General features: G+C 39.8%; 1 protein-coding gene across 12 annotated transcripts in view; it reads right to left on the bottom strand.

Moving 5' to 3' along the window:
* The window catches only part of LOC309646887 (serine/threonine-protein kinase Sgk3), a 155,565-nt gene that overhangs the window by 103,438 nt on the left and 39,729 nt on the right, over window positions 1-12,398 (bottom strand). For 8 of the 12 annotated variants that reach the window (XM_082433689.1, XM_082433681.1, XM_082433679.1 and 5 more), the window contains exon 1: window positions 12,064-12,328. The exons of 3 other annotated variants lie outside the window; for them this stretch is intronic. The gene's annotated coding sequence lies outside the window, so the exon portion shown is untranslated. Of the gene's footprint in view, window positions 1-12,063; window positions 12,330-12,398 lie in introns of those variants that run through there. One more of the 12 variants, XM_082433680.1, reaches the window with a different exon arrangement.

Raw genomic sequence — 12,398 nt, 5'->3', positions numbered from 1 at the left:
AAAAAGCTAAACTGAGTTACACATGACCCAGCAATTCTGCTGCTAGCTATACACCCAAAAGAAATGAAAGCAGATGTCCATACAAAAACCTGCACATGAATATTCACAGCAGCATTATTAATAACTGCCAAAAAGTGGAAACAACCCAACTGTCCATTAATAGATGAACGAATAAGCAAAATATGGTACACTGATAAAATGGAATATTTTTCAGCAATAAAAAGACATGAAGTACTACATGCTACAATGTGGATGGACGTTAAAAACATTATGCCAAGTGAAATAAACCAGTCACAAAAGACCACATATCATAAGATTCCACGTTGTTGTTGTTTTTTTTTTTTGGTCGCGGCTCGAGGGATCTTAGTTCCCTGACCAGGGACTGAACTCCAGCCATAACAGTGAAAGTGCCGAGTCTTAACCACTGGACTGCCAGGGAATTCCCATAAGATTCCACTTTTTATGAAATATCCAGAATAGGCAAATCTATATATACAGAAAGTAGATTCATCATTGCCAGAGGCTGGGGGGAGATGGGAACAGGTAGACGGGCAATGAGGGATGAGTGACTGCTGATGAGTCCAGGGTTTCTTTGGGGGATGATGAAAACGTTCTGGAATTAGATAGTGATGATGCCTGCACAATTCTGTGACTAAACCACTGACTTGTACACTTTAAAAAGATGAATTTAATGGCATATCAGTTAAGTCTCAATAAAGCTGCTTTTCTCTTTAATGTATTGTATTAAGTGTAAGAGACTCCACTGTATGCTATGGGTTTATTCTGTCTTCTCCATTCACTTTCTGTGACATTTTAAACTTTTCTAGTCATTTGAATTTCCTCAGTATCTTTCTCACAATCTTTGCCCAGAACATAAATATATTTTATTACATAACAGAATCATAGGAATTCAGACCTAAAATGTTCTTTCATTCCTACTTAGTTAACAAGAGCTCATCCCACTATCTGCCAAGACACAATATACTTGCGTTAGCTAATATCCAACAAAAATCAGCAAAATGATAGACTGTACCGGCTGATGGCTCTATTTTCAAGGATTAATATAAACAGGGCTGGTTATCACCATTAAGGGATTTCAGAATATGACAACAGCATTTGTCAGTGTTGGCAAAGTTCATTGGACACTGCTTGCTAACAGAAGGAATTTGACAGCTCTGCAGATAAAACATAAGACAGTCAAATTCTACAGGTTCAGAAAATTTAACATATCCAGCAATCAAATTTAGAATTTTAAGCTCTTTTCTATTAGGGAAGAAATATACGATATTTAAAACATTTTCAGTCAGCTTCCTTCCTGAAGCCTGGCAGCAGTTTCTAGATTAAAACATTAGTATCATCTCAGAACCATAAAGTAAAAATGAAAGGCCCGTGTTCAAAACTCATTTAACCATGGCCTCATCAGCAGATGGTAATCAGAGTTACCTGTAAATCAATTCTGCCTGTTCTTTCTGATGAGGGGCTTTGAGGGGAGTCAGCCTTTACCCCCTTCTCAAAGGCACAGGGGACACCCTGGTAAAGCCAGGTAGACCTGATCAGATCAGCTCTGCCCCGTGTTGGCCACACATGGCCACCTTCAAAGCCTCACTAAACCCTAATTTGCTCATCTGTAAAATGAAACTACCACCTACACCACGGAGTTATTATGAGTATTTAATAAAATAAAGTCTCTAAAGCACCCGGCACATGGTAGGTACAAAATAAATGTTAGACCTCTTTGCTCTTCAAAAACTGCAAAAATCGTGCTGAACGAAACTATTTGGTTTAGCATGTACTGAAAAGAGCAGAATTATCTGAAAACTACAAGTAAACCAACCTTTATTTTCTAAAAGCACCAAACTCATATAGTTTTAAGTAGGGGAATTATAACCATGATGATAAGATACAAGATACCTTGGCGGGGGGCGGAGGGGGGGAATCAACTAACTTTACACTAATTACACTGGTATTATCTAACAGTTTTATTAGGAAAAACTGAATATCCAGTTGGTAGAATACTGCAGACAATTTCAGTTAAATAGTTCTTCGAATAAGCCAACAATAACTCAAGGTTTGGCCATATTTGCAGTATCAGAATTTCCTAAGGGAAGGCTTCATAATGAATTTAGTCACAGCACTTGAGAGCTCTGATGAAGTGGAAAAAAGCCAGGTCAAGATGCCTGCAAAATACTACTAATCCTTTGAGACTAGACTACACATGCATTCTTAAAAAACAAACAAACGAACAAAACTTTACTAAAGACATATGGAAAAGGGACAACAGAAATATATAGATCTAAGTTTTTTAAAGTAAAGGAACCCACAGACATAATTTTTAAAACTATTTTTACAGTGGTTTATATATTCACCTGGTTAAAAAAACAAAGAAAATATAAAAGAGACTCAGTGAAAAGTCTGTTCCCACTCCTGTCCCCACCCACCCAGTTCTCATTACCCAATCTCCAAAATAGACAGAAACACTGTTAATCTCTTAGGTATCCTTATTTATGCTTGGACAAAGCGAAAATATATTTTTTCTTATTCTTCTACACAGAAGTAGCAACTTATATATATCATTCTGCATCTCAAAGGCAAAATTTTATCCTAAAATGTTCCAATGAAAGTGTGAAAATGAATAAAGGAAACCTCATTTAAAATAGAAGCAAAAATAAACAAATGGGACTACATCAAACTAAAAAGCTTTTGCACAGGGCAGGAAACTATCAACAAAATGAAAAGGCTGCCTACTGAATAGGAGGAAATATTTGCAAACGATATATCTGATAAGGGGTTAATATCCAAAATATACAAAGAACTCATACAGCTCAACATCAAAAAACAAACAACCCAATTAAAAAATGGGCAGAGGACCCAAACAGACACTTTTATAAAGATGACATACACATAGCCAAGAGGCATATGAAAAGATACTCAACATCACTAACCATCAGTGAAATGCAAATCAAAACCGCAATGAGATACTACCTTACCGCTATTAAAATGGCTATCATCAAAAAGACAACAAATAGGGACTTCCCTGGTGGTGCAGTGGTTAAGAATCTGCCTGCCAATGCAGGGGACATGGGTTCAAGCCCTGGTCCGGGAAGATCCCACATGCCGCAGAGCAACTAAGCCCGCGCGCCACAACTATTGAGCCTGCTCTCTAGAGCCCACAAGCCACAACTACTGAGCCCGCATGCCACAACTACTGAAGCCCACACGCCTAGAGCCCGTGCTCCGCAACAAGAGAAGCCACCACAATGAGAAGCCCGCACACCACAATGAAGAGTAGTCCCCACTCACCACAACTAGAGAAAGCCCACATGCAGCAACGCAGCCAAAAATAAATAAAATTAAAAAAAAAAAAGAAAGAAATGATGTTAATGTTAGTAGGAATTTGAAATAAAGGAAATCTATGGCAGAGACAAAAATCAAGGGGGAAAAGGGGCATAGTCTTATAAATCTCTTAAAAACTCTTCTCTGCTAAAATATTGGAGAATCTTAACTTCCATTAAATAAAAAAAAAGCATTTTCTACAGACAAAAAAATAAATTAAACCAAATATTCATGAGAAGACAGAGTGGGGGTAAAAGGAGATGAATTAGAAAAAAGAAAGGTACTGATGTCAAAATAGGCTAAAAAAATGTAAACTATGCACAACTATGTACACTTAGAACTACAAAACCAAGAACTACTTTTTAAAAATTATAGTATAATCTTAACTTCTGAGTGTTTACTAACAGTGGTCCAGGTTCAAATAAGGAAATAATACAGTGCTTTCATGTTTAAGCCATCATCAATTTTAGTACCATGTTGTTTGGAAGCAGAATAAAAATGTCTTTTCAAAACCTTTTTCATTCATGTTTATGAAAAAATAGGCCTTTACTCTCAGGGTAACCTAAGTAGCTATTGCCTTGGTACTGAGCTCCTCATAATGTTTGCCCCAAGCACCTTTACAGGTGACCTGAAGTTGGTATGAACTCAGCTACCTGTGTTTGATCCCCAACATGTACCTCTTGAGAGAGTCCCCAAGGACACCCTAATATTCCTGCAGCCAGCATTGTTTCTTCTCTAATTCCCAAGGATGGAAGTCTGATCTACATGTGCTTCTCACCAATGCATTTCTCTGCTGATGAAAGTCTGGAAGAAAAGGGTTTGGAACCTTGATACACCATTTCTCAAAGACTGCTAACCTCTGGTCTAAGATAACCTTCTTAGTCTTCAACTTACTTAAAAACAAAGAGATTGTTTTTAAACCAGAGATCTAGAACTTCAGATGTATTTTCTGAAGGAATCAGTGATTTTATCTAGAAGTGAGCTTTCAAGACCAAAACACACTCTACTCAATCTAACATCTTCAATGGGGGAAAAAAATAGCATAAAACAATGCTACTGCAGTGACATGAACCAAAAAATATATACATAAACGGTTTTAAATTTTATCATACATGCCAATGCTTAAGGAAAAACAGCTTATTTAGAGGCGAGGAGGTGGGTGGAGACTTCTGTGGAAATTTTGAAAGGAATTACTGGGTATTCTCAACCACTAGTTCTTTATAATATCTACCTTTCAAACTCCAAAACTAAAAGCTTTCCTTTTCCTTATTAAAGGAAGAAGAGGAAAAAAGAACAAGGTTAAAAGGGGGACTAAGCTCTCAGAAAGTGGAGGAAAGCCACAAAAGGATATAGGAGAAAAGTGTGGGCGACAGCCTGTGCACATGTGCTGTGGGAGAAGAAAAAGGGCGTGGAGAGATTAGCCCAGACAGATGCTGTCTGGAAAAACTGGTGGGGTTAGTAACTTGAGAGTTGTATGCAAGAAATAATACTAAATCAAGTGTTACTAACTCTGAGATAGCCTATAAGAGGATCACAAGAAACTTCAAGGTCACCTATTCCTACCATTGAAGGGAGCTTTCTTAAACCAATTACTCCAAACTATGTACTTATCATTAGGAGACTATTTCAAAACACCTGAAGTTCAACTGTTCTAATTTTTAACTGAATTCAACACTTTTTCCTTTGTTCAGGTCCATTATTTCTGCTTTTCCTTTAGTGATCATAATCTATGATATATGAATATTCTATAATTTCTCTTCTTAAATATCTTATATTTTAGATGTACTTAAAATAGAATATTTACTGACCTCCATCAAAAGGATATATGCTTTTTGCTGATTTGAATGGATTTGTCCATCCACACACCCTCACCTCATCCCCTTTATGAGCAGTAGTATAAATTTCCAGTAGTGCTATCCAGATTTGGAGAATGGCACGTGGCCAGGAAATACAGTAAAATAACTGGTTCAAAAGTGCCTGGAATCTATGATGTTGGTTGACTAAATAAACATGATTCTCTAACCAACAAAGCAAGCCCGCATAAGAGAAAAATTTTAATGTCATTGGAAATATGGATATGCACACACAAATGAAAGTTTAGAAGGATATACTCTAAAATGCTAATAGTGATTATTGAGTGGTAGGTTTACTGATGATTCTTATTTTCTCTTTTCTTCTTTTAATTTTTCTTAAAAATATTACTTTGGTGATTTAAATATTTTTTAAAAGATACAAAAGAACATATAGATAATAGAAATACAAAATGGATAAATTATTAACTACAAAGTGGAATACTATGCAGCTGTCAAAACCAATGATGTAGCACTACAGATGTCCATGATAAAGTGTTAAATAAGAGATATAAGGACAAATTGTGTAGAATGAGTCCCATTTTTTAAAACGTCATGTATATTTGCAGATACACAAGTTTATATAAGATAAGCATGGAGCAAAGTCCAGGATATAAAAGCCCAGCAGTGGTTACCTCCATAGGTAAGATTACAGTGGAGAGGATTTATTTTTTAGTTCATACACTTCTCAATTGCTTGAATTTAAGGCATACCTTTTTAATTAAAAATAATATTTAGAAAACATGAGATAAAAGTAAAATTAAAATGAGAAAAAAGATGACGTATTGTGTTTTCTTAGGAAACTAAGAATATGATTCCTATATTTCCTTTTAGCTGGTCATATATATAATATATATGTGCCTTAGATTATATAGTCTGTATCTTGGTCCTATATATATATATATTTGTTTGTATGTGTGGATGCTGAGTTAGAAAACAGATTAAGTTAACTTTGATCTATTTTTATTTTATTTTATTTTACTTTTTTTAACATCTTTATTGGAGTATAACTGCTTTACAATGGTGTGTTAGTTTCTGCTTTATAACAAAGTGAATCAGTTATACATATACATATATCCCCATATCTCTTCCCTCTTGCGTCTCCCTCCCTCCCACCCTCCCTATCCCACCCCTCTAGGTGGTCACAAAGCACCGAGCTGATCTCCCTGTGCTATGCGGCTGCTTCCCACTAGCTATCTATTTTACCTTTGGTAGTGTATATACGTCCATGCCACTCTCTCACTTTGTCCTATCTTACCCTTCCCCCTCCCCATATCCTCAAGTCCATTCTCTAGTAGGTCTGCGTCTTTATTCCCATCTTGCCCCTAGGTTCTTCATGACCATTTTTTTGTTTTGTTTTTTAGATTCCATATATATGTGTTAGCATACGGCATTTGTTTTTCTCTTTCTGACTTACTTCACTCTGTATGACAGACTCTAGGTCCATCCATCTCACTACAAATAACTCAATTTCATTTCTTTTTATGGCTGAGTAATATTCCATTGTATATATGTACCACATCTTCTTTATCCATTCATCTGTCAGTGGACACTTAGGTTGCTTCCATGTCCTGGCTATTGTAAATAGAGCTGCAATGAACACTGTGGTACATGACTCATTATGAATTATGGTTTTCTCAGGGTATATGCCCAGTAGTGGGATTGCTGGGTCATATGGTAGTTCTATTTTTAGTTTTTTAAGGAACCTCCGTACTGTTCTCCATAGTGGCTGTATCAATTTACATTCCTACCAACAGTGCAAGAGGGTTCCCTTTTCTCCACACCCTCTCCAGCATTTAGTGTTTGTAGATTTTTTGATGATGGCCATTCTGACCAGTGTGAGATGATATCTCATTGTAGTTTTGATTTGCATTTCTCTAATGATTAATGATGTTGAGCATTCTTTCATGTGTTTGTTGACAATCTGTATATCTTCTTTGAAGAAATGTCTACTTAGGTCTTCTGCCCATTTTTGGATTGGGTTGTTTGTTTTTTTGATATTGAGCTGCATGAGCTGCTTGTAAATTTTGGAGATTAGTCCTTTGTCAGTTGCTTCATTTGCATATATTTTCTCCCATTCTGAGGGTTGTCTTTTTGTCTTGTTTATGGTTTCCTTTGCTGTGCAAAAGCTTTTAAGTTTCATTAGGTCCCATTTGTTTATTTTTGTTTTTATTTCCATTTCTCTAGGAGGTGGGTCAAAAAGGATCTTGCTGTGATTTATGTCTTAGAGTGTTCTGCCTATGTTTTCCTCTAAGAGTTTGATAGTGTCTGGCCTTACTATTTTTATTTTAAAAACAGGGCGGTAAATAACTAGAGTAATAAAGTTCCTTCTCATTTTTCAGCTCAAGCAAGCAATCAATCAGTTCCTTAGTGAAGCCCCACTGTACTTGAGGACTTTTCATCCAGCAGTCTGTAGATTGGCTAGTCCACCAGTGAGCCTAATTTTGTATATGAATATACTATATATGAAGTTCATTTTACCTACAGGAAAAAAAAGTTTGGTATAGACTGGCATAGCAAATACATCAGGACTCTGAATGGAAGAAATGAACCCAAACCACATTCATTACTAGATACTTTGTAAACATAATGTCATTTATTTAAAATCACAAAACAGTGAAAAGAATGACATCATTATCTCAACATTATAGGCATTCTCCAAAAAGAGCAAGCCTTTAAAAAGGTACAAAATCCAAGCCTTTACTCAACCGAAAGCCTATCAAATCATCCCTCCTCTCAAGTTAAAAGCCACTAAACCAACTCTTTACATTTTAATTATCTGCAAACAAACTCATTTTGCAGCCTGAAGAAACAGCTGCCTATAATGACATTTCTACACGTGGTGGTACAAAAGAACCCTGCCCGCCAATATCATATACCAAGAGATGTTTCTATGATCCCATATAGGTGACCCCATATATGTCTTCCCTATATTCACGGCCCGGTGGAAGGAGGCAGAGCAGCCCTCTGCATGAATCCTCCACCATGAGATCGCACTAACATCTCTTACTTCACCCACACATCTCCCATTTTCCATCTTACGTAGTATCAATCTCTTACCCTACAACAATTCCCCTTACATAATAACCCTTCTTTCACTCACTCCCAGCGCCCACCCAAGGAAAACAGATTTTGGTGTTGAATAATATCAACAGAAGAAATAGTGGCTACAACGAGAAGAACTAAGGCAGGTCTTCAGGACCCATAGGAAACAGGAAAGGCCCTGAGAAATTGGACAAGGGTAAGAATATTGTACACTGCCCTAATTCCCTTTGAAAACTCCCTGGCTCAGCTTCAGACAGGCAGTAACATTTGACTGGTTGATGCTCTGAGTTAGCCTCCGATATCGGATTTCCATGTTGTCTTCTTCAGCAATGACAATTAACTCAAAGTTAGTATGGAGTTAAAATTACTTTGACATGAACTACAAGATGTAGAATCGGCACCACCTTTCTCCATGAAATGTTTTAAAAAGTGAAATGAGAACAAAGATTCCACTATAAGGAATGCAATAGGTAAAGGAAAACAGAGACACTGCGTCCCTTAAAATAATGTGGGAGCTGTTTCTGTCAGAAATAATGTGTTACATAATTTGAGTTTCATGAATCAGCAGTTTAGTCAGTAATTTACATGAATTTTTTTAAAAGAGAAAAAAAAAAAACCAACCCTGAGGACTGGAAAAGGTAAAGTGGTTTCTGAAACAAGGCAGGTTTCAAAAGTATTTTATTCCACCCCCACGCAGAAGGCTGACAGGCAGATGACTCGGTCTGGCTTCATTATGGGTTTCCTACCATCTAGTATCCCTCATGGCAAGGGCCACTCCATCTCTCGTTTTTCTCGATAGCCCTTCCCAATTCCTCCCACTAGGTAATGGCCATATTGACCTCTCTCACTGAAGGTAATCCATCTGGAGGTAACATACTTTAGGATACAGAGAGTTATATTTGAAGGATAAAAAGTTGAGGGATTTTTTGTTGTTGTTTTTTAAAAGACCCTTTATATTAAAGTAATTGCAATACCTCAAAAAACACAGTAGTGATGTCATACACTTCAAAAAAAATTACAATACCTATGGTCACTGTATGTGAACTTGATCATAAATCTAGGTAGCTGAATCATTTCACTTACATTGAAAACCTACAGTGATTTGTAGTCCTTAAAAATGACCTTAAATGAGCAGGGAGAGACAAGAAAGCTGTCAACACAAACACGAAATCTATGTGCCCAATCTAAACTCTCTCCAATTCAGAGGAAAAAAGTAGGATGCTTGAGAAAGGGAAAAAAATAACAAACCTATTTGTTTTTTCAAAAACCAGAGATGAGGGACTTCCCTTGTGGTCCAGCGGTTAAGACTCCACGCTCCCAAAGCAGGGGGCCCAGGTTCGATCCCTGGTCAGGGAACTAGATCCCGCATGCTGCAACTAGAAGATCCTGCATGCTGCAAGGAAGATCCTGCGTACTGCAACTAAGGCCCCACGCAGCCAAATAAATGAATTTAAAAAAAAAAAAAACAGAGATGCTAAGTCCCAAGAAATGAGTCCAAAGGGCATTCCATCTCATCCCTTTTGTAGAAAATATGTTGTAGCAGATACTGTTTGAAATAACAGAGAAACATTGGACTAGGCCTGGCAATCTCTTAGGCACAAATCAACTATGGGGTTTGAGAGGCATAACGTTTTGAAATAGCAAGAAATCTGAAGTCATTGGGAATCATTTATTCCACAAATGTTTATTACAGGCTGGCATGTGCCAGACACTGTCCACACACCTGCTCTCCATTCAAGCTCTGCCTCTTACCAGCTGTGCCATCCTGGCTAAAGCATTTTAATATTTCTATGCCTCAGTTTCTTCATCTGTAAAAACAGGAATAAAAAATGGCTATCAACCTCACAAGGACCCTCTGAAGAGCAAATAAGTATACCTGGAAGGACTTTGTAAACCATGAAAGTGTTAGTTGTCATTTGGCTGAATTGAATTCATGAATGTCTGTGTGCCATAAATTATATCAGAGGAAAGTGAGCCTTCCTGCTTCCAGGAGACACTTCATAATCTTATTAAATAAGGCTTAGAGTGTCATTTAATCATCTCCCTGGACATTTAAATATATGAAAAAGAGAGAGAGAAAGCTAGTATGATGTACAGATTTTGACATTAGATTCATAATCACCATAATGACAAGAACCGTGTTTGTTTTAGTCACCATTTTGGGTCTCAATCTGGCCATCAGGCCAAGGCACTCATTTGAAGAGGACACTTAATCCTGGAAAATATTCTCTCTACAGATCTGCAAATCACAGAATGGTTACCTAGAAGGTTGATCCATCAACTCAATGTTACCTGCAGCAAATGGCAGTAAAACTACAAAGCATTATTTGTTACATTGATGTGTTCAAACAAAAATGTTCTATTTTATGGTACATTTCAAGTTCAATCTGACCCTCAGATATAAGCTACAGTCAAATCAATTGTCAAACATATCGGGAAGGAAACAAAATTAGCCTCAGTGCAGTGGCACTTGAAGAAAGGGGGAAGTTCTGGTCTCTCCAGAGTTAGCTAAGGATGGGCACTATGGCAGAAGAGAAAGACCATGTTATGGAAGATGCTAGGGATGTGGCCAGAGATCTGCAAGGAAGAGGTCTCACTCCCGTGGCTCCAGACTCCCTTCCCCCAGGGAGTGGAGGGGTGGTGGCTTGCTTACAGGCCTGGAAGCAGAGAGGGCCAGAAGGCACACCCAGTCCTAAAATATGCCTGAAACTTCCTCTAATGGTTCTAGCTCTCGCAATGACATTCAGGGAACTGAAGTATGCATAGCCTCTTCATTGTTAGAACTGCTATAATTTAACATTTTGAGTTAATAATTTGAGTTAATATTTATAAAGCACTTAGAAAGAGCCTAACACATGTAAGAGCTATCTACGTGTTTGATAAATAAATAAAGCACTTCCCAGATTGGCCAGGTGAATTATCAACCTAGTGACAAAGTAGAGAATCAAAATACACAACGGTCTACTATTTTTTTTACCTTGATAAAGCTTTAGAAACTGTCGTGCTCTGTATTTATTCCTGCACCTCGAGTGTACCCTCCAGAGTCTTGTGCAGAACTGAAATTCTAATCATGGTTCAGAGATCACCGCAAAATTAAATAATGAAAGAGTTTAAGTCTCAAGAGATGAATTCTCTTTTCTATCTTTCCAAGTAACCACCACTGAAAAGGACAGAATCTAAAAATCTCAAAGCATTTCTAGATGGCACATACCAATGCTAATGTGGGAATCAATAGAGCCAGATGCACTTTCAAAGGCATAGAAGGGGATCAAATCACAGAGAACATAAAGGGCAGCCACGCATGGGAAGTCGCAGACTACAGGTCCGCTGACAACAGGTTAATGATTTCCATGCCCTCCGCTCCCGAGGCCTCCTCCATCCCGGATGCTCACAGATGACCCGCATCCACTCTTGACCTCAGGTTGTGGCGTGGGTGGGATCTCCCACCCCCCGGTTCCCGGCTCCTCTACGCTCCGAAGCCGCTCACGGGTTAACAACATCCGCCCCCCAAGACACCACTCGGGCGTTTAGGAATCAGAAGGCAGAATCTGAGTTCACCTCGAGGAAACAAAGACCACAAACTCTCAGAGCCGAAGGCTGGGCCGGGGGTACGGCTCTTCCCCTCCGACCAACTCGGAGGTTCCCGGGCTGAGGGAGGGGCGCTGCCAGGGGACCCGGGAAAGTCACGTTCGCTCCGGGAAGAGGCAGCAGGCGAGGCCCGGGCACCCCTCGCCCCGCCCCGTCTCACCTGCCAGAGGGGCCCGACTGCGGCCCGGACGCGCGCGGACCCTGCCGCCCGCCCACCCGCCTCGGGTCCCGGCGGCTCCGCACCTACCCGGCTCCGCGGTGCTGCCTCCCCGCGCGGCGGGCGCGGAGCCGAGCGCACTCGCGCTTCCTCCTTCCCGGCAGGGCCGCCGGGCGCTGGCGCTTCCTCCCTGACGCGTCACGGCGGCCGGCTCCTCCCGCAGGGTGCGCGGGGCCGCCGGGGAGAGCTGGGCGGCCGGCCGTGCTCCGGGTTAGGCGCCCGCTCCCGGCTGCGGGGCGGCTGGCGCCGGGAAGGAGTCGCAGGCTGAGCGGTGCCCCCGCCGCGGAGACCCGCTGTCCTCGCGCTTCCCCGGGAACCCGCGCGAGAGCCCCGGCGCAGCGCGAGGTCCGGCCCCCGCCTCGCCG

Source organism: Balaenoptera physalus (assembly GCF_965194825.1).
Source record: "Balaenoptera physalus genome assembly, chromosome: 17".
Taxonomy (NCBI): domain Eukaryota; kingdom Metazoa; phylum Chordata; class Mammalia; order Artiodactyla; family Balaenopteridae; genus Balaenoptera; species Balaenoptera physalus.
This window is presented reverse-complemented; position numbering and strand designations above follow the sequence as displayed.